This window comes from Bombyx mori, chromosome 12, assembly GCF_030269925.1.
Source record: "Bombyx mori chromosome 12, ASM3026992v2".
Classification (NCBI taxonomy): Eukaryota; Metazoa; Arthropoda; class Insecta; order Lepidoptera; family Bombycidae; genus Bombyx; species Bombyx mori.
This window is the reverse complement of record NC_085118.1, coordinates 10,976,574-11,003,007: the sequence shown is the minus strand read 5'-3', so window position 1 is coordinate 11,003,007 and position 26,434 is coordinate 10,976,574. Positions and strand designations below refer to the sequence as shown.

Sequence of the window (26,434 nt, the reverse complement as noted above, 5' to 3'; positions counted from 1 at the left end):
CAGGAATATAATAGTTACTCAACTAGTGTTTGATGCTGTTCTTACTTAGTATTTGAAGATATCTGGTTTCCAACTTATGTACATACATATATAGTTGGTACTTGATTGATATAGTATGGTGGATTTGATATGGTGCATTCGTGTGTAGCGATGCACCGATGTTCGAATCCCGCAGGCGGGTACTAATTTTTCTAATGAAATACGTACTTTACAAATGTTCACGATTGACTTCCACGGTGAATGAATAACATCGTGTAATAAAAATCAAACCCGCAAAATTATAATTTGCGTAATTACTGGTGGTAGGACCTCTTGTGAGTCCGCACGGTTAGGTACCACCGCCCCGCCTATTTCTGCCGTGAAGCAGTAATGCGTTTCGGTTTGAAGGGTGGGGCAGCCGTTGTGACAATACTGAGTCCTTAGAACTATATCTCAAGGTGTGTGGCGCATTTACGTTGTAGATGTCTATGGGCTCCAGTAACCACTTAACACCAGGTGGGCTGTGAGCTCGTTCACACAACTAAGCAATAAAAAAAAAAACCTCACAAATCTTTTATCCTTCTTGTATCATATCACACACTTAATTTATGGCTTTAATTTTAAAACGATTCTCGTCAACCCTAAATTCGAGAGTGTGTAGAAGCATCTAAGCATTAAAAGACAGGATGAATAGGTGCCGACAGTAGGTACTTATTAACTCCATGGTGCCGACTAACTGTCACGCAGTTGTTATAAAAAAATATCAACGTCTGAAAAAAAACAATGTCTGACGCTCCGGTAATCAGTGAACATTGAGCTCGTCTGGCTATTTTTAAAGATTAAATTGAATGAATTGATTTGAAATTACATCTACTATCGTTGACAGTACTAGAATGAACAGACTATAATTAGTCACTCACTGTGAACATTGCTATTACCAATCGGCAGGGGCCGTGAGAAATAATATTAAAACTAATACTTATAATGAAGAAATATTCTAAAACTACTAATAAAAACATGCTTTTGATGATTATTGTGAGAGAGTTGATCTGTTCTTATCACACAAAACGACTTTTGTTTTAGAACAAAGCTTAGGCTTTAGTAGATGATTGTGTCTTTGTTGTCAATATTTCAAAATAGTTCATAGGTACTCTAGCGCAAAACCAAAATGTTCATAATGATAACTTCCTTGTTTCTTGTTGTATATGTTACCGGAAATGTATGAAATCAAGGAATTGTATACAAATCCTAGGAAATGTGTACAATTCCGATACTATTTAGGAAATGTATAAAATATTGTTTGAAAAACTATTTAATGCATAGATATCCTAGGAAATGTATAAATTTCCTCGGAATTGTATATAATTCCTATATCGTATTAGGAAATGTATAAAGTAAATGCTTTCTGTAATAAAACACGTTGTTAATAATGTTTTTTTATTATAACACTTATTGAGACAATCGGGTAACAGTCATACCGTAAAATAATAATAATATATTCATATTATCTTACTAATTAAAACTTCTAAAATCAACTATCTATTAACTTTTAACGTATCACAAAATCAACTTATATTTATTCTTATAAAATCAAATTTTCATTTGGCAAGTAATCAGTCTGATAATTAAGTAATTATAAATGTCAAAGTATAAAAGTAAATCTTTATATTATAATACTTTGTCAGTCCATATAGCTATTTATTTTTGCAGGGTAAGCTCGAATGGCATTTGGAAGTACATAATACATTATTTTTAAAACACAGACATCTTGATGTAGCACAGTTTTTCTTGCAAAGGCACTTCTTAAATCCCTGGCCGGTTCCAGTGGATTGCAAGTTGACAACTGACCGTAGTGCAAGACTCGTCCCGCTGTCCCCGCGTACCCACCAATATCTTAAATGTTTTACATTTCCGATTGCTATTTAGGAAATGTATAGATTTCCTAGGAAATGTGTAATGTGTAAGTATAATATAATTTATTTCACACATTTCCGTGCGATTTTAGGAATTACATACATTTCCTAGGAATTGTATACAATGACGGATTACATACATTTCCGTTAACATATACACTTTTATCAGACCTCACGTTCCGTGTTTGGAAGACGTCGCCGTGGCCTAAAAGATGAGACGCTCGGTATATTCGTATCGAACCCCGCTGAGAGGTTATTCGACTGGAATTAAATTTGCCATTAAACTCACGTAGTTTCGTTCATTTTCATGCAATTTGCAGTTTGCCGCCAGGTTTAGAATCATATAGCTATAATTTTTTTTGTTGAGAATTCTGTACATGGGGAATCGTTTTTTTATGTGCCTAATAGAGCTCCTACACTCATATTTGCGTGTGTGTGTGTGTGTATGCTCTGTAGTAACTGTCCTATCCTTCAAATCGGAATCCATGAACGCTTTTCGTCAGGAATAGGCAGGATGATGCTACAGTTACTAATCCGCAAGGTCACAGCAACCCCTACCGCCTTTATTCAATTAGCAATTAGCAAATTAGTGGAAAGTACTTCCTGCCAGTAAATAAAATGGGCCGACGTCGCATATAGATTATCTGTTTTGTTGGTACTTTTTAATAAATAGCTGATGATACAGATTATACCCTTAAAAGTTTTTTTTTGTATTGCTTAGATGGGTGGACGAGCTCACAGCCTACCTGGTGTTAAGTGGTTACTGGAGCCCATAGACATCCACAATGTAAAAGCGCCACCCACCTTGAAATATAAGTTCTAAGGTCTCAAGTATAGTTACAACGGCTGCCCCACCCTTCAAGCCGAAACGCATTACTGCTTCACGGCAGAAATAGGCAGAGTGGTGGTACCCACCCGCGCGGACTCACAAGAGCTCCTACCACCAGTAATTACGCAAATTATAATTTTGCGGGTTTCATTTTTATTACACGATGTTATTCCTTCACCGTGGAAATCAATCGTGAACATTTGTTGAGTACGTATTTCATTAGAAAAATTGGTACCCGCCTGAGATTCGAACACCGGTGCATCGCTCAACACGAATGCACCGGACGTCTTATCCGTTAGGCCACGACGACTTCCCGTGACTTCAAACAACACAATGTTTTTGGAGTTTCAATACTTCATTAAAATGTAATACCTAAAATTTATAGACGAAACGAACAGCTTACCTTAAAGGTTGTTTATGATAATGCTTATTATATCGATACCAATAAAATAGACCTATAAGGCTATCAAAAATGCTTATGACAAGCAATACCTAACTCTTCTTAGAGGATTCAAAAAGTTTCCCATGCTGTTTTGGCGCAAATTAAATTTATTTAAATGTTCAAATTAAACTTCTTACTATGACAGGTTAATATTTAAAACCGAACTCCCGCCATCTATCGATAGAATAGTCTCGCTCAGACACCGTATCAAACACGTGTCGATGCGGCGGTCAGAGCCCGCGCGTTTTGTACAGTGCAGTGTTTTCATACTTATAAACATAAAATAGATGCATACGTATTTACTGTAGAAGATACATAGAAACATGGAAAGTCAGCGTGGGATGTCGCCGCGCCCCTCTGCCGCCACGGTGACGCATCGTCGCGGCGTCACACAGATATAAGTGTCCGAAAATCGGTCTCAAGATATATTTATAAACGAAACGAATTTTATCAATCTGATATACTGATAGTAACAATTAAAGACAAATCGAAACAGTAATTAACAATAAAGACATTAAAGCTTTGAAAATAAACTGAAAGGAAAACAACTGTTTAAATTTACGAAAAATATGAATAAGAAAAAAATATTCAAGGGCGCTCTAATGACGTCACTAACATATTATTCTTATATCGTCCTACACCGAACTATATAGCAGGTGACACTTCGATTGTTTGTAGAATTAGAATTTAAATGTTGTATAAAATTATTGCTTGTCTTGTTACCTTCAGTAATAATACTATAAAATATCATATAACTATTTACAAGTAGTCCTGATTTTCAAAAACAAGAATTTAATATAAAATTATAAAAATAATTACTGATTTATTCTGTATTTAATTAACGAAACTGCAAAATAGCTTATAAAAACCTATTTATATTTTTTGTTACTAAGCGAAGCAATGTTTGTGAGCCGATAGACTGGCTTATCTTTGAAAATTCGTGCACTGTGAGTCGGCCGTTGTGACACACTAGTTGAATAGGTAATGTAGTATTTGTTTGGACGGCCGCGACCCCATCCCATCACTGAGCACGACTCACCGCTCACCAGTTCACCATAGAGCGCGGCGCGTGCCACCAGCTCGCCATCACTATAACCGCGAACCGTGATAAATATTCCGTGATCAGAAAATAATAAAAAAATTATAACGTGAAAACTACATTTAAATTCGTACAGAAAGTGGCCGTTGAGACGGATGCAGCTGCGGACGCTATCGGATTGTTTGCTAAACAAATTTTACGTGTATGTAATATTTTCAAATCCACAATTCAGCAGTTCAGGTTGTATGTCAAGGACGTTAATCAGTGGTTTTAAATATATTGTGTCAACCAAAGCTATCGTTTACATTATAATAACGTAATATTGATTAATATTTCTTTCAATAATTAAGAAACATAAAACATAATTTATCTTTTACGACAGCTACCAATGTTGATTCTTTAAATCAACAAGTTGAATTCAACAGGCATTCACACGTTCGTTTAATGTTTTTTCTGTTGATTGTTTCATTGATGATGACATAACAGTGTTTCTTCAATTAATGAAGACTCTATTATTTTATTTGTGATGTTAGTCACCGCATGACGGAATACATAACTGATATTCCAGTATCGACATTAATAATTTTCACTAAACATATTCATGTCTTTATAAATTATTTTAATAAGCATGTAACATGCAGAGGAAGATTTAAATAGCGTGCACCCAGGAAATATTATTGCAGACTCGAGCATATCATTTGAACGTTCAAAGTGCTATGCTCTGCTGTAACACGCCAATCGTAAACTGAATTGTTATCACATCTAAAACAAACTAACCATATTTTATCGTAAAATTCGTACAGCGTCGTGTCGAAACTTTCCTATTCAATGAATTAAATGGTCTGTTACATGTACAACCTTGAGAGTACTTAAGTAATTATGACGGCACAATCTGCTCTATGATGTCACCTATTTAAGAAGGACATCACAAGTTATTATTGGATTCTGATTAATTCAAAGCCTGTAGCCTGGTATAAAATAATTAAATGTATAACGTATTTCCCCATACGACTCTGGAAATCATATATTTAGATAATTACCCATCTTCGTTATTGTCTTTACTGCATTTTGTCGTAACAGCTGTACGGTATGAGACGATATAAATCAATTTAGATTTTATGGTCGTTATGTCATACCTACTCAATCAATAGAAAGTTTTAGAAAACTAACGGTAAAATCACAAGGTCACAACAACTCGTACTACAGAACACGCTCTCAGAAGTTAACCAATTGAATGAAGTTTTTTATGATCAACATTTTTAAATTGATTTAATTTTTTTTTTGTTTCTTTACAATCTTGGGCTGTTACTGTATAGATCTTCATCAGAATTATACTAATGTAAGCAAAAGGTAACTATGAAGTATATGCTATATTTAAGCTCATTTAAGATTGTCAACTCACATTACTAAACCATCATATTATCCTTCCAGAGATGGTTGATTGATAAACATGGATGTTTTTTTCCAAATCTCAAAAGAATGTGTACGCGTAACAATAGTAGTAGAGTTCAGTTGCTCCGATTTTAAAGTTTTACTCAAAAAACCGGTTCTCACATTCTATTGAACTTTACTAGGTTGTACCGTGATTCAATCCGCTTTGAATTTAGAAAAAAGTATATATTGGGAAATGTTTGATATGACATGTTTTTATGTTCGGTGCGAGAAATATAACAATAGTTTTTTCGGGTGCTAACAGGTGCTATAGATATGTAACCTTGACCTACCGAAACTGCTGCTTTCAACTCCCCATCACCGGTCCATAATAGTACATCCCTCACTTTATTTTCCTACTATTTCCTAGATATATTTTAGCGGTTGTAAGGAGTATTGTCAGCTCACATGGCTAAGCTCCACCGCTCTTTCTACCGTGAATCTGTCGTGCGTTCAGACTTGAAGCTTCATTGTTAATTCGCGTATCAAGGCAAAAGGGTCCTTCTTGGCAGTGAACGCGCAAACTTGTGTCTTTAACGGGTTGAATTGAACCAAGTTCAATTCACCCCATTCGGAGACTCGCCCCAGAGAGTTCTCCACTTCAGGCACAAGTTTTGATCGTCTCTCTTGCACCACGCTCCGAGAGAAACTCTGATGGCCACCGAACCTTGTGGAACGCCAGCGTTAATGGTCATGGTTTTTTTTTTTTTTTTTTTTTTTTTTTTTTTTTTTTTTTTTTTTTTTTTTTTTTTTTTTTTTTTTATTGCTTAGATGGGTGGACGAGCTCACAGCCCACCTGATGTTAAGTGGTTACTGGAGCCCATAGACATCTACAACGTAAATGCGCCACCCACCTTGAGATATAAGTTGTAAGGTCTCAGTATAGTTACAACGGCTGCCCCACCCTTCAAACCGAAACGCATTACTGCTTCACGGCAGAAACAGGCAGGGCGGTGGTACCTACCCGCGCGGACTCAGAACAGGTCCTACCACCAGTAATTACGCAAATTATAATTTTGCGGGTTTCACTTTTATTACACGATGTTATTCCTTCACCGTGGAAGTCAATCGTGAACATTTGATGAGTACGTATTTCATTAGAAAAATTGGTACCCGCCTGCGGGATTCGAACACCGGTGCATCGCTTCAACACGAATGCACCGGACGTCTTATCTTTTAGGCCACGACGACTTCTATATCAGGTATCAGAACAGTCACCGTTTACAACGACCGTGATGCTTCGCCCATCCAAAAAGCTAGCGATCCACTTGCAGAGACCCTCGGGGATCCCGTAAGATGGTAGCTTTGACAGAAGTGCCCTATGCGAGACCCTGTCGAAGGCCTTCGCGATATCAAGGCTCACAGCAAGAGCCTCGCCCTTGCTCTCCAAAGCTTCAACCCACCTGTGAGTAAGGTATACAAGAATGCTGTATGCTGATCAGTGACCGACGGTACGGTTTTCGTCACGGTCGCTCAGCTGGTGATCTTCAAGATACTTCAGGAGTTGTATATTTATTATTCGCTCAATCACCTTGGAAAGCAAGGAAGTTATCGCGATAGGCCTATAGCTCGATGAGTCCGACCAGTCACCCTTCTTGGGGATAGGGTGGACATAGGCGGTCTTCCATGAAGACGGAACCCTGTTAGTGCAATTGGAGAGGCGATACAAACGCGTTAGCGCAGGCGTCAGCTCAGGGGCGCACGTTTTCAGAACCACTGCAGGGATGCCGTCTGGCCCACTCGACTTATGGACGTCCAGGAGTCGGAGCTCCCGCCTGACTGCACACTGTGTGAAGCAGATATCCGGCAGGGAGCTATCACACCGGGGAATGTTCGGTGGTGTGGCACCCCCGTCGTCCACAGTCGAGTTCGAGGCGAAGAGTTTGACCAGTAGGTCAGCCTTCTCTTTCGCGCAGTGGGCCAGACTGTCATCGGACTTGCGTAGTGGTGGGAGACTAGACCTGCAAAAATTTTCTTCTGCAGCTTTGGCGAGCGACCAAAAAGCACGGCTCCCAGAGGGATAGCTCTTCAGTCGCTCGCCAATTCTAGCAACGTGCTCCAACTTCGCTCTGGCAATAACCTTCTTGTAGGACCTGGAAGCGGCGTTATATTTCCGCCTTTCCTCTGAGATGTTAGGATCCCGACGTCTCCTGGCATCATCCCATACCATGTATGCGGATCGCTTGAGGTGTGCAGTATCCCTGCTGGCATTGTTATACCAGGGTCTGCTGCGACCCCCAACGGGCACTTCAGAAGAGGGAATAAACAATTCCATTCCCTAGAGCACCGCGTCTTTAAGACGGCCTGCACAGACGTCAGGATCAGCAGAGGAAAAGCAGAACCGCCCCCATGGGTAGTATGCGTAAAATTCACGCAATCCATCCCAATCTGCTGACATATACTGCCAAACTCTTCGATACCCGGTCGTCGTTCGACGACCAGGACGAGAGAGTGGTACGGCAGCACGAATAAGGCAGTGATCAGCGGTCCAAGCGGAGCATCGACCACCACACTGTATCCGGCTGGATCGGTAGTCAGCAGAAGGTCCAACAGAGAAGGCTCGTGCTCCTCAATATCTGGGACGCGGGTGGGCTGTTTCACCAGCTGGGAGAAGCCGTGGCCAGGGCGAAATCGTAGGCAGCCCGACCTGGGAGATCAGTGGTTCTGGACCCCAACCACTCTTGGTGGTGAGCGTTAAAGTCTCCAAGAACCACAACCTCCGCAGATGGATACTGCTCAAGCACGCGGTTAGTCCCCTCTTGCACATGCTCTATCAAAGCTGAACCTGCATCAATGCTGTGGGACCTGTACAAGCACGCGTAGACTCAGGTACAAACCCCGTGACCTACACGCAGCCACAAGAGGGACAGGTCCCGTTGTTCGAGGCCTCGTAGACGGCGACAACAAACATCAGCCCGGACGAATACACACACCCCGGCTTTACGCAGGAAGTTGTGCTCCAATACGTAGCCGGGGTATTCAAGGTATGAAGTATCATCCGGAGCATATATCTGCGTCTCCGTCAGAAAAAGTAGGGCAGGGTGCGCCGTCTCAAGATGGTGGTGTACAGCGTCGAGGTTGCTAGGTTATTAGTTATTTTTCATTTTTTAGTTGAATTTCAATTTTTTCCAATTTTTTTTTAAATATTGAATTGTCATCGGTCCTTAATAATAAAGGGCTTAGGTCAGCAGGAATTAAATAATACGTCACTTTACACTAACTTAGATTTATTTCCACTTTTCACTTACAGAGTGATCGTGTTTACACTTTCAACTCTCTGCCGAGAATGAATGCTACTTTTTTTTTCCTACCTAAGCTGATAGCCTTGAGAGGCTATTTCAGCGGAACCTTAACTAGTAGGTGAGCTCACGGGGCTCAAACCTGACGACGTTGTTAACACGAACCCATGTGATGTGCGAACATGTGATATCTTCGGAACTTGTATTATGTACTTATAAATACCTAACAATAAGTATACCAAATTTCGAGTTAATCCGACGTTTTGAAGGGGGGTCAAAACCATGTTCAGTAATTCCGTTAGAAACATACATACGTCTAAAGGTAATAAAAGCATATTAATGAGGTTTAATATTGAGATGTCACTCTTCATAGTTAAGAGAACACTACTTTATTTGAAAGGACAAAACAAAATAGGTAAAGAATTACATTTTCTCTTCCAGAACCGGTTTCCAGTTTCGAAACTGGTTTTTTGTTTAATATATATTGGCGAAGTACACTTTCAATGAAATTATTGTTATCAATTAAACATTTTAAATTGTTATTTTTATTGAAAACGTTTAAAATGGGAAACAAAGAATAAAATTGAATACATAAAATGAATTTAAATTTGGTATCTAAGCGAGAAATGATGAAGAGAAAGTAATGAGATACTTTATACTAACAATATCATCCTCGAAGTGCCAGCCACTGTTGTCATGTTAACTAGTGCTAACCACAATTTCGTGGGCTAAAGGAAACGCAAGCGCGTAGAACATACAGACATGCAAACACAGCTGACCATATACATTTTGATATTTTAGAAAAATCGAGACTTTTTTTATAAGAACATTATAACTTAGATACATGAGAAACGTGCTAAGTATCGATAGCTATTTTTACAAAGGAGTGAATTTAAAAACGGCATCATCTTAGAGTGGAGCAGTTTGCTTTATTGCACACCAATACAAAATCAAATTTAATGCAAAACATTCAAGATAAAAAGTACGATGGGCTTTCTCGATCTCTTGTATGAAGCGATCTCGTCCAAACAACTACCTTAATCGTAAAAAGAGCCACAGACTAGCTCACGACCCTATTTAGGTGGATACCGAAACTCATAAACGTGCCACCATACAAACGGTTGCTCATCTTGAAATAAGTGGCTGATAATGATTTAGCTATGATGTTTTTAATATAGTATCATCAACGTGAGTGTCGTGCATCATCAACATTAGGATAGGATAAGGGTAACGAAACTAATCAAACAAAGTTTCAATTTTTTTTATTGTGGGATAAAAGCACTTTATTTCTTCTTAAACCTGGTCACACTACTCACATTATATTTAAAAAATAAACTACACTTATTGCGTCCCAAAAATTTAATTGTAATTGATATACTCTAATCTACTACAGATTCTGTGTTTAAATCTAACAACACATACGTGATCATACTTAAATCTAATTTGACTTCAACCCGTCACAGACAGCCACTTAAATTAGCCAATCACAATGAGCAATTTTACATTTTCTATCACACGCCAGTAGTTACAACAAATAGGTATTAGGTACATATTATATTTAGCGAGAGTCACAGCACAGCAAAGCGTTTCCGGGATTCACTAGTATGAAATTAAACTCTGAATGAAATATAGATTAACAAGGTCGTTTAGTTTGTATTTGAAATTTAACCAAAATATAAGCAGACTTTTGCGAAGCACGTCGATTTATATTTCAATGTATTTTGTATTTTAGATTTTTATTTTATAATGGTCACAAGCAGAATCTTTTACTGTTAAAATTCAATGGTGGTTGATACGAAACACAAATTTTCCATTTGCGACTTATTTTCGACAAAAAGAGTTTTTGATGTGAAACATCTATAGCCGCACGTAAAACCGATTTCTGGCGTGGCGACGCATGCCGTGGCGACACGTCGCCCCGCTCTATTATGGTGTGTATATATATATACAGTCTATATGCAGTAGTGTGTACAGTGTGGCGACGCGTCGCCATGCGCAATCGACTGTGCGATTCTCTCGCTACACTGAGCTCGGATACCTATAGTGTATACTCCGTAGTGATTACGGTGTTGTTTACTACAGTACAGATAACCTGTGTTTTACTTGAAAACAAATTATTTTTTCGTAATATTTTATTTTATCATTATGACATATTTAGTTCCTATCACAATCTGTTCTTTTCTGCATAATAATATTACTTTTACAAAATAATGTCGATGTTTCACATCTGCCAGGCGTCCCGTGACGGCTCACATTTTTGTTTTTATTATTATTTAGAAACATACATTCGTAAATTAATTTCAGGCATCTGTATGGATTAATTATTTTACAGAAATGATTGTAAAATTTATCTAGTAAATAAATACATTAGAGAGTATTAATTACATATTAAAATTAATTAATTATATATTTAAAAAAAAAAATTGTGAATATATTTAGACATGATTATGCTGTGTAACGATAGATATCGTAGAATAGAAGTAATAGAGCTAAAACCTCAATCGCGCTGTCAAAATTCTCAAGATAAGCTTGCAAACAAGTTCCGAACGAAATATTCAAACCTTCGGTCGTTTCGGTCGTTTTTTACTACAGCCGTAGTCCAATCTTGTTTCTTCTATTTAAAGTAATTATGTAACTAAGTAACCAACTTAAAATGTTCACGAATAACTGTCACGCCAAAAAAACAAGAGATAGAACAAACACGACTCCGAAAAAATATAATTCCAATGCAAATTATATTTCGACCTAATTCAGAGTTGCCGATCATAATCTTTTGATATATTTGGGCTCCCACAATCAACAAGGAAAGGCGTTGATTCGTCTGTCTATACGAATTTTCAGGATGATTTGTCTTTAACCTGTAATAAGTACGTACTACCCAAAGAGCGCTAAATTCGATTGAAATAAACTTAAAATGAACACCTGCTTGACGCCAGCAATTGAGAAACTTTGGACCTCTAGATATATAGAATTTTTTTTTTTTTTTTTTTTTTTTTTTTTTTTTTTTTTTTTTTTTTTTTTTTTTTTTTTTTTTTTTTTTTTTTTTTGCCATTCCGATAGAGGCACCCGTCACGTGCGGTCGTGCTCATCGTCCACTCGATCGCCCGGTCTTTGTTCGCCCGGCTTTTGTTAGCCCGGCCATTGTTCGCGCGGCCTGTGTTTGTGGTACATCTGCCGACAAAGTGCTCTTTCTGGAAGTTTTTATTTGTTTTGTTTCCTTTTGTTGTTTCTGTGTTCGTGGTACATCTGCCGTGGTTTCCTGCAAGTATTTATTTGTTTTGTTTCTTTTCGTAATTTCTGTTTTGTTGTGCTTTTTCTTTGTCCTGTAGTAATCTCGCCGCATTGCCACCTGTGTTCAATAGAACCGCTCAGGTCCGAGAAGTTGGGGCCTCGCCGCAAGGCGAGTGTTTTCAAGACCCGGGGCCGCCCCACCTGGGTACTCAGCGATCATGGACGCTGTATTCGCGGAATTCCTCCGACTTCGCCACCCACAGCTCGCCTCGGAGTTTTTGGCCTTCAAGGCCAATCACACTGCGAGCCCTCTCGAGGACTCCGCCGCGCTCGCTGCTCCTGCGTCGCCTGTACCTGCGTGCAGAGCTTCTGCATTGAGCACCGCAGCCTCTGTCGTGCCTGCCGCTCCCGTGTCGCCTATACTGGCGAGAAAAGCTGCTGCGTCGTCCGCCGTGACCATCGTTTCAGCTGAGCGATCATCCGCGGCCTCCGTCGCGCCCTCTAAAACACCTACACTTGCTCGTAGGTCGCCTGCACCGGCCTCCTCGTGCTCCGACTCTGACTCGGACATGGAGGTCGACCTCGCCCCCACCTCATCGACGGATGGATTCACCCTGGTACAGAAGGGTAAGAAGCGTGCCGCGGAGTCTCGAGCTCCCGCGGCCGCTAAAATTAGCAAAGCCGTGAACGCGTCGCGCCCCCGCCCTCAGACTCCCGTTGCGCCCCCAGCCCGTGCCACTCCGTCGCCGCGTCCGGTGGCACAAAATAAAACCCAGACCCCTCCCCCGGTTATCCTTCAGGAGAAGGCAGCTTGGGATCGAGTTTGCCTGGCCCTTAAGGCCAAAAATATAAATTTCACGAATGCCCGTAACCTCGCGAACGGCATTCAAATTAAGGTTCAAACACCCGACGACCATAGGGCCCTCTCTTCTTACCTCCGTAAGGAGCGTATAAGTTTCCATACGTATACGCTCCAGGAGGAGCGCGAACTCCGCGTTGTAATACGCGGAATCCCTAAAGAGTTAGATGTAGAGCTCGTAAAAGCCGACCTGTTAGAACAAGGCCTACCAGTGAATTCTGTGCACCGTATGCACACCGGTCGCGGTAGGGAGCCATATAATATGGTTCTAGTCGCTCTCCAGCCTACCCCCGAGGGTAAGAAAATCTTTAACACACAGACCGTCTGTAGGCTCTCTGGTATCGCTGTCGAAGCCCCCCATAAAAAAGGCACTCCTAGCCAGTGCCATAACTGTCAATTGTACGGGCACTCTTCCCGTAACTGTCACGCGCGCCCCCGATGTGTTAAGTGTTTGGGCGATCACGCCACGGCCCTCTGCGCTCGCGACCAAAAAACCGCGACGGAACCGCCTAGCTGCGTCCTGTGTCGAACACAGGGTCACCCCGCGAATTACCGTGGTTGCCCCCGAGCCCCTAAAATAAATCGCCGCGTCGCCCGCCAAAACCGCCTCCGAGCTTCCGGCCCAGACATCAAAGCCTCGGCACCCTCTGCGTCGCAGGCTAAGCCAGCGTTCGTTCCGGCGGCGGTGCCCAGTGTCTCGGCCTGGGCAAAACCGCTGCCGTACACGAACACGGCTACAACTCCCTCCTCCGCGATTCGTCCCGCCCCCGCGACTCGTCCCTCTCCCGCGACTTGCCCTCCGACCGCGTCCGACAATCTCGCTTTAGCGATCGACTTCTTTCAGTCGATCAACTTTGAGCGCGTTAACGCTTTGGGCGACGCCATTCGCGCTGCCTCCACTGCACAACACTTTATCGCCGTTGTGCAGGAATACGCCGACGTATACGCGTCATTAAATACGTACGTCCTCCCCTCACTCCGCCGGTAATCAATGGCGTATATAAGTAGAATAAAGCCCCTATCCGTAACGATAGGATTTTTTAACGCTTACGGTCTCGCAAATCAACGTGATCAGGTTTCTGACTTTTTGCGTGACCACCAAATTGATATCTTTTTAGTGCAGGAGACCCTACTTAAGCCCGCGCGCCGTGACCCTAAAATCGCGAACTATAACATGGTCAGGAACGACAGGCTCTCTGCCCGTGGTGGTGGTACCGTCATTTACTATAGAAGAGCCCTGCATTGCGTCCCGCTCGATCCTCCCGCGCTCGCTAATATCGAAGCATCAGTGTGCCGAATCTCACTGACGGGACACGCGCCGATCGTTATCGCGTCCGTTTATCTTCCACCGGATAAGATCGTTCTAAGCAGTGATATCGAGGCGCTGCTCGGTATGGGGAGCTCTGTCATTCTGGCGGGCGACCTAAATTGTAAACACATCAGGTGGAACTCACACACCACAACCCCGAATGGCAGGCGGCTTGACGCGTTAGTCGATGATCTCGCCTTCGATATCGTCGCTCCGCTAACCCCGACTCACTACCCGCTAAATATCGCGCATCGCCCGGATATACTCGACATAGCGTTATTAAAAAACGTAACTCTGCGCTTACACTCGATCGAAGTAGTTTCAGAGTTAGATTCAGACCACCGTCCCGTCGTTATGAAGCTCGGTCGCGCTCCCGATTCCGTTCCCGTCACGAGGACTGTGGTGGATTGGCACACGCTGGGCATCAGCCTGGCTGAATCTGATCCACCATCGCTTCCGTTTAGTCCGGACTCTATCCCGTCTCCTCAGGATACCGCTGAAGCCATAGACATCGTAACGTCACACATCACCTCGACATTAGATAGGTCATCGAAGCAAGTTGTAGCGGAGGACTTCCTTCACCGCTTCAAATTGCCCGACGATATTAGGGAACTCCTTAGAGCTAAGAACGCCTCGATCCGTGCGTACGATAGGTATCCTACCGCGGAAAATCGTATTCGAATGCGTGCCCTACAACGCGACGTAAAGTCTCGCATCACCGAAGTCCGAGATGCCAGATGGTCTGATTTCTTAGAAGGACTCGCGCCCTCTCAAAGGTCTTACTACCGCTTAGCTCGTACTCTCAAATCGGATACGGTAGTAACTATGCCCCCCCTCGTAGGCCCCTCAGGCCGACTCGCGGCGTTCGATGATGACGAAAAAGCAGAGCTGCTGGCCGATACATTGCAAACCCAGTGCACGCCCAGCACTCAATCCGTGGACCCTGTTCATGTAGAATTAGTAGACAGTGAGGTAGAACGCAGAGCCTCCTTGCCACCCTCTGATGCGTTACCACCCGTCACCCCGATGGAAGTTAAAGACTTGATCAAAGACCTACGTCCTCGCAAGGCTCCCGGTTCCGACGGTATATCCAACCGCGTTATTAAACTTCTACCCGTCCAACTCATCGTGATGTTGGCATCTATTTTCAATGCCGCTATGGCGAACTGTATCTTTCCCGCGGTGTGGAAAGAAGCGGACGTTATCGGCATACATAAACCCGGTAAACCAAAAAATCATCCGACGAGCTACCGCCCGATTAGCCTCCTCATGTCTCTAGGCAAACTGTATGAGCGTCTGCTCTACAAACGCCTCAGAGACTTCGTCTCATCCAAGGACATTCTTATCGATGAACAATTCGGATTCCGTACAAATCACTCATGCGTTCAACAGGTGCACCGCCTCACGGAGCACATTCTTGTGGGGCTTAATCGACCAAAACCGTTATACACGGGAGCTCTCTTCTTCGACGTCGCAAAAGCGTTCGACAAAGTCTGGCACAATGGTTTGATTTTCAAACTATTCAACATGGGCGTGCCGGATAGTCTCGTGCTCATCATACGGGACTTCTTGTCGAACCGCTCTTTTCGATATCGAGTCGAGGGAACCCGCTCCTCCCCACGACCTCTCACAGCTGGAGTCCCGCAAGGCTCTGTCCTCTCACCCCTCCTATTTAGCTTATTCGTCAACGATATTCCCCGGTCGCCGCCGACCCATTTAGCTTTATTCGCCGACGACACGACTGTTTACTATTCTAGTAGAAATAAGTCCCTAATCGCGAAGAAGCTTCAGAGCGCAGCCCTAGCCCTAGGACAGTGGTTCCGAAAATGGCGCATAGACATCAACCCAGCGAAAAGTACTGCGGTGCTATTTCAGAGGGGAAGCTCCACACGGATTTCCTCCCGGATTAGGAGGAGGAATTTCACACCCCCGATTACTCTCTTTAGACAACCCATACCCTGGGCCAGGAAGGTCAAGTACCTGGGCGTTACCCTGGATGCATCGATGACATTCCGCCCGCATATAAAATCAGTCCGTGACCGTGCCGCGTTTATTCTCGGTAGACTCTACCCCATGATCTGTAAGCGGAGTAAAATGTCCCTTCGGAACAAGGTGACACTTTACAAAACTTGCATAAGGCCCGTCATGACTTACGCGAGTGTGGTGTTCGCTCACGCGGCCCGCACACACATAGACACCCTCCAATCCCTACAATCCCGCTTTTGCAGGTTAGCTGTCGGGGCTCCGTGGTTCGTGAGGAACGTTGACCTACACGACGACCTGGGCCTCGAATCAATTCGGAAATACATGAAGTCAGCGTCGGAACGATACTTCGATAAGGCTATGCGTCATGATAATCGCCTTATCGTTGCCGCCGCTGACTACTCCCCGAATCCTGATCATGCAGGAGCCAGTCACCGTCGACGCCCTAGACACGTCCTTACGGATCCATCAGATCCAATAACCTTTGCATTAGATGCCTTCAGCTCTAATACTAGGGGCAGGCTTAGGGACCCCGGTAACCGTACTCGTCGAACTCGACAAAGAGGTCGACGTGCAACCTAACCCATGCATCAGCCCGCTGAGTTTCTCGCCGGATCTTCTCAGCGGGTCGCGATTCCGATCCGGTAGTAGATTCATTCGCGAAACAATTGCTCTTGAGTTGTTAGGTCTCCTTCGGAGGCGCTCGGGCAGTTGTTAGCAAATCCCACCCCTCTTGGCTGAGCCTTTGCTCGCCCACCTGTCCTGGTGAAACTGGAAAGGCCTTCGGGCCACCAGTAAACTTTCAATCATAAAAAAAAAAAAAAAAAAAAAATATATATTTTTGTGATCAGAAAACCTTTATGAGAAATTAAATCTCAATGCAATGCTTGTTTGATGTTTGATTCTAGTAAACTTTAGGCATTTTTGGTTTTTTATTTAGTTAGGTATGTTACAGAAATACAGAAGGCAAAATATTATAATACAGAAAGCAATCTGCTATAATAATAAGATATGAGATATGAACAGCGTTGTTCAATTATAGTACTGGGACCTGGAGTTTATCTATGTAGGTCATTTCATCGGGTAACAAGGGTACTTACAATAACTATTGACCATAACGCAGAACAAGCACATTTTTATTATTGTATATATGAATACACGAGTTATCTATATAATATAGTTAATAAGCTCAAATGTATATTGTATTGGCTGTCGCACCCTTGAAAGCGGAACGTATTACTGTCGAAGTCGGCGCCTGCCTATTTCGGCCGTGAGTGAAGCAATTGCGGAAACTACGCAAATATCATTTTTTTGCGAGATTCATTTTTATTACACCAAATTTACTCCTTCGTCGTGAAATTAATTCCCAAATATGGCCTAAACAAGTATTTTATTACAAAAATCGATATATGCTTGCGGGATTCCAACACCGGTTTAGTTGCATCCCTAAAAAAGGAGCAAGCACACTAAGCGTCCTATTCCGTAGGCCACGACGATATCTGGACAAATTGTGTGGCTAGCTTAACGCATTATAAAACTCTTATATTTCTTATTCTTCTTCTTAGTCGCATACTTCATTGCTGAAGGTCGTGTCCCTGAAAGCCCTTCATGGCTCTTTGTACCATCAGCTTCCATTTTTATTACACAAAATTTACTCCTTCGTCGTGAAATTAATTCCCAAATATGGCCTAAACAAGTATTTTATTACAAAAGCGATATATGCTTGCGGGATTCCAACACCGGTTTAGTTGCATCCCTAAAAAAGGAGCAAGCACACTAAGCGTCCTATTCCATAGGCCACGACGATATCTGGACAAATTGTGTGGCTAGCTTAACGCATTATAAAACTCTTATATTTCTTATTCTTCTTCTTAGTCGCATACTTCATTGCTGAAGGTTGTGTCCCTGAAAGCCCTTCATGGCTCTTTGTACCATCAGCTTCCATTTCCTTCGGTTTATATTTAACGTCCCGCTATTGTAATGTATTCACATTTACAGAACTAATTTTCTTTCAACTGCTACAACCTTCACTATTGTAATGATCTAAGCTAGTCGAAGGCTACAACCGACGTGCGTGGCAGGCTTTATCAAGCGTGTCTCTTGTGTGAGGTCGCAGGTTCCATAACGAGCACGCACCACTATCTCTTTTTTTTTTTTTTTTTTAAAGGAATAAAGCCAATTGTCCTCAAGCTTTTACAAGACAAGCGGTATGTAGTTTCGCTCTCTTGTTATTGCAGTTTGATCTCAAAGACGCCTTAACGCTGTTCTTCTAGTTCACGAAATGTAAACTCCCAAAAATTTCAAGTTTCAGTACTCAGCTTAGTAATGTTAAGTAAGTATAATTGAGTATTACCATATGTTGCGGTAAATAAGAGTGGACTGTATTTATTGCTTGTTGACGATATCTTCAGCGATCTTTTTTGAATAGATAAATTTTATCCAGCCGATGAAGCGCCGACGATTTTAAGATGGCGGTTAAGTGTCGGTTTTCAAATTGTATTCTTCGCAGGTCGTCAATTCGATTGTTTTACGGGAGAAGGACCATATGTTACGTTGTGGTAATTAGCAAATCCCACCCCTCTTGGCTGAGCCTCTGCTCGCCCACCTGTCCTGGTGAAACTGGAAAGGCCTTCGGGCCACCAGTAAACTTTCAATCATAAAAAAAAAAAAAAAAAAAAAAAAAAAAAAAAAAAAAAAAAAAAAAAAAAAAAAAAAAAAACGTTGTGGTAAATGACAGTGGACTGTATTTATTGCTTTTGAGATATTTATCAGTCCTTATGTGACAAATAAGACGGAATATAACAGAAATAGGAAATCGATGCGTCGCCCTTGGCGGCTGGAATTGAAAGGGAAAAAGTGTCATAGCGGACGTCGCTCGTTGACACTTTTGACGTTTCGAAATCAAACATTAAACGAATATTCTTCATCGGTTTTTGACGTAGACATAATTCGTACTACTTTTACGGTTTATATCTCGCGTTTATTATTTTCGTTTTTATTAACCGATGGAGCGTGACCCCGGATACGGAGTATCCGAAACGTCGGTAATAATAAAATGATAATAAAAAAACGTGAATTTGAACCACCACACAAGTACTTTTAGTTATGTAAACGTAGACATATCGTTTTCCATTTACTTCAGATTAGGATGCCTAAGATTTTATTGGGTACGGTGAATGCCAAACTTTATCATAATCGATATACGCTTAGACATGGAAACTGTCAAGACTATCATAGCTTTTATTTTTTTAGGGGCTACTTACATGGTCGAGCTCACGGCACATCTGGGGCTAAACGATTAAGTGGTTACCGCAGCCCATAGACATTAACAATGTAAATGCCGCCACCCATCTTAAGACATGAGTTCTAAGTCTCCGTTTTTAGAGTACAACGACTGCCCCAACCTCGAAATCGAAACGCATTGCCACTTAACAGCAGCAATAGGCAGGATGGTGGTACCTACCGGTGCGAGTTCACCAGACTTCCTATCGCCAGTAAGGAATAGTAGACCTCTTTAAATATCTTCGACAAAATAACCCCGCGGACCAAAGAAGTAGAAATGTCCTCTGCTCTAGTGCTATTGTAAAACGGAAACGATAGGATCAGCTCAAACAGCTCCTTGGAGTCCACCAAAGACCTTAAGGAATATATTTTTTATGTGACCAAAAGTATGTACATACGTACGTACGTACGTAGATATACATGTGTATGTATGTATATATTTGTTTATAGCAAATAATATATTAATATTCGGTTTTCTATACACTAATTCCTCTCTCTCTTTCTGTGTGGCTTCTTCAGTTTTTTTTGAAAAAAAATTGCATTAGAGAGTTATGCTTTGTGAAGTAAAATGTATAAAACCAGTTTTAATAAAAATTACTATAATTTTGATTAAAATAAAAAGAATAACATGGCGTCCGATTACACTTCAAAAAAATTGTATTATGCGTACAGTTTTATCACGTTACGATAAGGAAAAGTTGGATGTATTTAGTTTTAAAACAAGCATATAATAAGAATTCACATTTTAAGTAAATCAATCCGGGTAAATAACGTACATTTACATGTACCTATAAAGACGTATGCATCTTATTCACTCGCTTACAACCTTTCTGATTGAAATGTTTCCCTAATTAGTATTAGTTACCCGTCTTGTTTGCAAATTTAACAGTAATTCGACATAACGACATTGGCTCACATGATACACTACTAAAATGTTATAAAAACTTTAGTAGAACGAATACTTACATAATATATTCGTTTGTATAATTGAATTCATTGTCACTGGTGTTGTTTAAAACAGATGTTTCGCTTCATCGAATAGTTAGTTTTGCTCGTCAAACATGAAAACCTTGAAAATACATCAAAGAAACTGTGAAATAAACACAACAGATCGTTTCACGGAGCGGGTTTAGTCTTCCTCTAATTATTTGTTTACAATTTTGTTATTGCTACTATCGAAAGATTTTTGCAGCACACCCAACAAACGGTTTGCTTATACTGCACTCCCGAATGTACATATTATGTAAACAAAAACTTTCTAATGAATTTCTATACATTGACAAACAGTTGAATTTAAGCAAAATCGAAATTTCGTTCATGAAATATTATATATGACAAATCGTCTGATTATAATTTCTAATTATATGATATAAGATTCATTTTTCCATGGAATTAAAATTTGTGAAGATTAGAAAATTAACCCCTAAATTAAAAGTAAGACTTTTTTAGAATCACTAAGAATATGTATTGTGTTAGACAACGGCCAACCATCTTCTCTATTAAGGTTAGAGTGCTATTTCAATGGTCTAGGGCTATAAGTGGTATTAATTCTTTAGCTTTTGAGAACCGCATTTTGTCATATCTCGTGAATGATGTCCAATTATGTCTACAATGCGCGCAAGCCTAAAAATACTACTATTTAATATTGTTTGAACACTTTTTGTAATACATATATCTATTATTATGATACCATTTTTTTCTTTGTGAGTGTTTGTCTTGAGCATGACGACAAAAGGTATATAACCAGCGTACAGTATATGTAGGAGACATACGTTCTAAAACCGACCAGATCCGCACCGCTCTTGATTCCACGTTTCACAACGCCCTCCACACCGCCAGAGACAAGAATGGATGGAGAAAAATCGTGCGTGCGAAGGTGATACAAAAGGGTGGTCACGACCCTCAGCAATGAGGAATACGACGCAAGGAGGACGTTCTAAAATCACGATTTTAGAGATAGAGGAAACCCTACACCGTCCCTTGCGAAACAACGCCGTTTTGAATAGAATATAGTAATAATATTGAAAATCTATTATCTCTTGTGTCAATGAAAACAGGCAAACACTAAAAGAAAAAAGGTTACATCGAAATTTGTTTCTTTTTTAACAAGTACAGTAATTTTTAGATAATAGTTCAAATGAAACGTGTCCTCTACCATCAAGTTGTAAAGAAGTCTCACAATGTCGGGTAGTAACAATATTATTGAAAAAACGGTCCAGGCAAATGCATCAAGAAATTTCATGGAAACGAAATGAATAAGTTTAATTTAAGCCACAAGCTAATTCATTAAACCTCAATTTAAAATTATTTTAGTTATAAAATACTTATTTGTGTTATAGTTTAGTTTGTACGTTCGTGTTCTACTCGTTTGTGCTTTTTTTTCTTTTCCTACCTATTCTGATAGCCTTGAGAGGCTATTTCAGCTTCACCCTAACGTGTGTAGGTGAGCTCACGGGGCTCAAACCGGAGAGTTGCTAACACTGACCCTAGCAAGAGCAGTGCTTCGCAGAATCTACCACTGGATCGGAAACGCGACCCACTGAGAAGATCCGGCGAGAAACTCAGTGGGCTGTGTCGCGTTGTTAATGCTTTGAAACTTTGTATCTTATCTATATATTAATACGTGAAGCAAAAACTTTGTATCCCTTTTTACGAATATTGCGCGGATGGAGGAGTATGAAATTTGGCACACTTATAGAGATTATAGAGAAGAAGTGCACAATGCTAATTTTTTTTTTAAATAATGCATAAAAGATACATTAAATCAATAAAGAAAATATTACACACACTACGAGGGGTGCACTAAAAGTATCGGGAATGGAATATTTCCACTGTTCCTGTCATATTAAAATCTTTTTAATTGAAAACTCCTTGGTTTTAAAAATCGAATACCATTTATTTATTTAAAAAAAGATTCTCGGTCTTGTCACGAGGTTTTGTCAAACTTGTTTAGTCGTTGAGAAAATGGAATTGACTCGAGAAAATTCAAGAGCGATGATTTATTATGACTTTCGATGTGGTTTAACACAAAAACAGTGTGTTGACCGGATGATTTCTGCATTTGGTGATGAAGTCCCATCCAAAACCACAATTTATCGCTGGTTTGCTGAGTTTCAACGTGGACGTGTCAAGCTCAGTGATGATCCCCGTCAAGGTCGTCCAAAAACTGCAGTCACCCAAGAAAACGTTGATGCTGTGCGTAAGCTGATTGAGGAAGATCGACATGTGACATACCGCGAAATTCAGGCAACTTTAGACATTGGCATGAGTCAAATACAAATAATCTTGCATGAACAATTAGGTGTAAAAAAGTTGTTTTCCCGATGGATACCGCATTCGCTCTGTGAAGAGCAAAAAGCGGCTCGCGTTACTTGGTGCGTCAGAACTCTCGAAATATTCCACGCAGGATCCTCAAATGCTGTATACAACATTGTATCAGGTGACGAATCCTGGATATACGCGTACGAACCCGAAACAAAAAACCAGTCACGAGTTTGGGTGTTCGAAAATGAGTTAAAGCCAACAAAAATTGTTCGTTCACGGAGTGTTGCAAAAAAATGGTGGCCACGTTTGTCTCCAAAACCGGCCATGTTACGACTATTCCTCTTGAGGGACAAAGAACGGTTAATGCAGAATGGTATGCTAGCATTTGTTTGCCACAGGTCGTTTCTGAACTCCGTAAAGAGAACTGCAACCGCCGCATCATCCTCCATCACGACAATGCGAGTTCTCACACCGCGCACAGAACAAAAGAGTTTTTAGAGCAAAAAAACATAGAATTATTAGACCATCCGCCGTACAGCCCCGACCTAAGCCCTAATGATTTCTATACTTTCCCTAAAATAAAGAATAAATTGCGTGGACAGAGATTTTCATCACCTGAAGAAGCTGTGGACGCCTACAAAACGGCCATTTTGGAGACCCCAACTTCCGAATGGAATGGTTGCTTCAATGAGTGGTTCCATCGTATGGAAAAATGTGTCAAATTTCGCGGAGAATACTTCGAAAAGCAATAAATACATTTTTAAATAGTAATGTTGTGTCACTTCGTTAATTCCCGAAATTTTCAGTGCCGCCTATGTACATACCATGTATTAGACGCACACACGCATGCATACTACTTATTGTCAAACTTTTGTTCTTGGCGTCTGTTGTCAAATTGAGAATAGATTAAATATTGTTTGTCTTTGTTAATATTTTTATTGTGTAGTCTTGGCGAAATTTGTGATTATAGAAGTATAAAAGACAATCATAATAGTGTACAAACTTACAATTCCAATTAATTATAGTCGAATTTCGACTACTGCGGGACCTCTAGTACCTTTAAACAAGCAATTCTTGTATATATACCTAGGTATATAATCTGAATCCGAAAACGGCTCCAACAATTTTCATAAAATTTTGTATACAGGGGATTTCGGGGGCGATAAATCGATCTAGCTACGATTTATTTTCAGAAAATGTTGTTTTATTCGTGTTTTCAATAATCAACTCTTCCCGACCTCTATTTTCTTAATTGAGGGCAACTAACCGCTCTAAAGAAACAACAAGATGTATAACATAATCTAGTATTTATTTATATTCGATACTTCGGCAACGAGTTCCTTTAATATCATTAATAATATCAATAACAAGCAAGCAGGTAGTGTGCGAATTGTTAAAAAATATATATTATAGCATCTCTAAAATTTAGCACAGCGAAACGCGGTTGCTAGTCATTAATTAGTACACTTCAATTCACTTAAAATTATAATGAGTTGATAAAACAAACCGAATACCAAACCTTGACCGCTAACTGTGTTATGATTATGAAAGCGACCGAGATAATTTTATCATGCGTTTTCGTGTATACATTTTGATAAAACAACCATGTAGTAATATTAATTAAGTACAATGAAGCTTGCGCTTAATATAGAACACCTTAGTCATAGATTTAAAATTCAAAATTGAATAAAACCCTTGGTCGCAGATTACTATAAAAATATGTGAAGTTTTTACTGTGAAATATATGTATATTTATTCTTTTATAACTGAAAGAAATAATAGAAAATATTTTTTTCTGACTAAAAGCCGAAGAAATAAACGTTAAGGCCGATTTCAATAACTAAATAAGTCAAATAACTGGGAAGAAATCACGCACGGTCATCCGGCCTCAAATTAGAATTTCCTGTATTGTGGGTACCAGAGACTGACATACATACTTATATATGTTTAAATATATACATTTATAGATAATAAACACCCAGACAAACATCAAACGGAGTAGAGTTCATCCATACTATCTGGAGTCACTGCGGTCATCCACAGTGCGTTTCCAGAGGTCTTTTTTGCCACGTACCATCCGGCTATGGAATGAGCTCCCCTCCACGGTGTTTCCCGAGCGCTATGACATGTCCTTCTTCAAACGAGGCTTGTGGAAAATATTAAGCGGTAGGCATCGGCTTGGCTCTGCCTCTGGCATTGCTGAAATCCATGGGCGACGGTAACCACTCACCATCAGGTGGGCCGTATGCTCGTCTGTCTACAAGGGCAATAAAAAAAAAACAACAATCCTGTTCATCATAAGAATGTTTTTTTTATTGTATAGATGGGTGGATGAGCTCACGGCCCACCTGGTGTTAAGTGATTTCCGGAGCCCATAGACATCCACATACAACGGCTGCCCCACCCTTCAAACCGAAACACAATAATGTGTATTCTATAATACTGAGATGTTATTTTAAGGAAGATTTTTGTTTTGAGTTTGTTCTTTTTTTTTTTGTTTTGTTGTTGTTTGTTATTCTTTTGTCAATGCACCTACCATGCATTATCTCTGCACCACCCTATGGTCGACTGGAGAGAATGCCCATGGCATTAAGTCCGCCTGTGTACAAGTTTTGTTTTGTGCATACAGTATAAATAAATAAATAAATAAATAATACTGCTTCACGGCAGAAATAGGCGAGATGATGGTACCTACCCGTGCGGACTCACAAGACGTCCTACCACCAGTGGGGATCGAACTCTAGAATCTCAGTGCAACAGTCAGGGCCGCTACTACTACTAACTGACTACTACCACTAACTAACTAACTACTACTACTAACTCGCTAACTACTACACCACCGAATCAGTCAAAATCGATTGGAGAACATCTTCCTTCCTAATCATTAGAATTTCCCTTCCTCTTCGAGCTAATAATTGAATATTGAATATCTCTTCGCATACCGTCATTACTCATTGTCAAATTTTCTCCGTTAAATAATAGTCAAGCAAGCAAATCTCACTTTATTTTAATCTTGTGATTTATGAAGTTTTATTTCTTAATAAATTATTAACGATTATTTACACCAGAGCTTCTTTTCTTACATTGTTAATCGAAGTTTATCGGACTTTTGGAACATTGATCGTATATTCAAATAATCACACTTCGAACAACGCACACAAATTTGTGCCTCTCATACAATAAGTAGATTATATGTATCTACATATTAAGTTCTCCAAGGCCCCTTTCTGTCATCATCCATTCGATATTCCATGTCGACATTCTGACAGATGACAGTCTGGCGAAAAAAATATCTAACATCATTCAAAGGAGTAAGATACACAGGGATCTATAATTTTTCCTATGTTCCAATGTTTCCAAACGCAAAACTCATTCAAATATCATCTCCATAATGTCGCTGTAAGGATCATTTATATATATATAACTAGTCAGGTCATAAGTATTGTCACACAGTAAAAACTTTTCTTTTAGAATGCTGGCCACAAAAAAGTTTATTGAATTCGAATTTCGAATTGTTCATGAAAATAAAAAGGTATACTTTTAGAATTTTACTCATTTTTAAATATGGAGTGGACGCTTAAAGAAGACCGTGTTGCAGTTATTGCGTTGCATCGTTGCGGTTACGCGCCAACTC

At 40.4% G+C, this 26,434-nt stretch overlaps 1 protein-coding gene and 1 long non-coding RNA gene across 2 annotated transcripts in view; one reads left to right on the top strand and one right to left on the bottom strand.

Annotated features, from left to right (window-relative positions):
• Positions 1-1,402: 1,402 nt before the first annotated feature.
• On the bottom strand, positions 1,403-3,742 carry LOC119629272 (uncharacterized). Its single transcript, XR_009974513.1, has 2 exons — positions 3,125-3,742; positions 1,403-1,872 (listed from the first exon to the last, which is right to left on the bottom strand). It is a non-coding gene; the product is annotated as an uncharacterized LOC119629272 (long non-coding RNA).
• Positions 3,743-4,358: 616 nt separating this feature from the next.
• The window catches only part of LOC101736567 (stearoyl-CoA desaturase 5), a 38,162-nt gene continuing 16,086 nt past the window's right edge, over positions 4,359-26,434 (top strand). Inside the window, 1 exon segment of the mRNA NM_001309576.1 lies at positions 4,359-4,404. The gene's annotated coding sequence lies outside the window, so the exon portion shown is untranslated.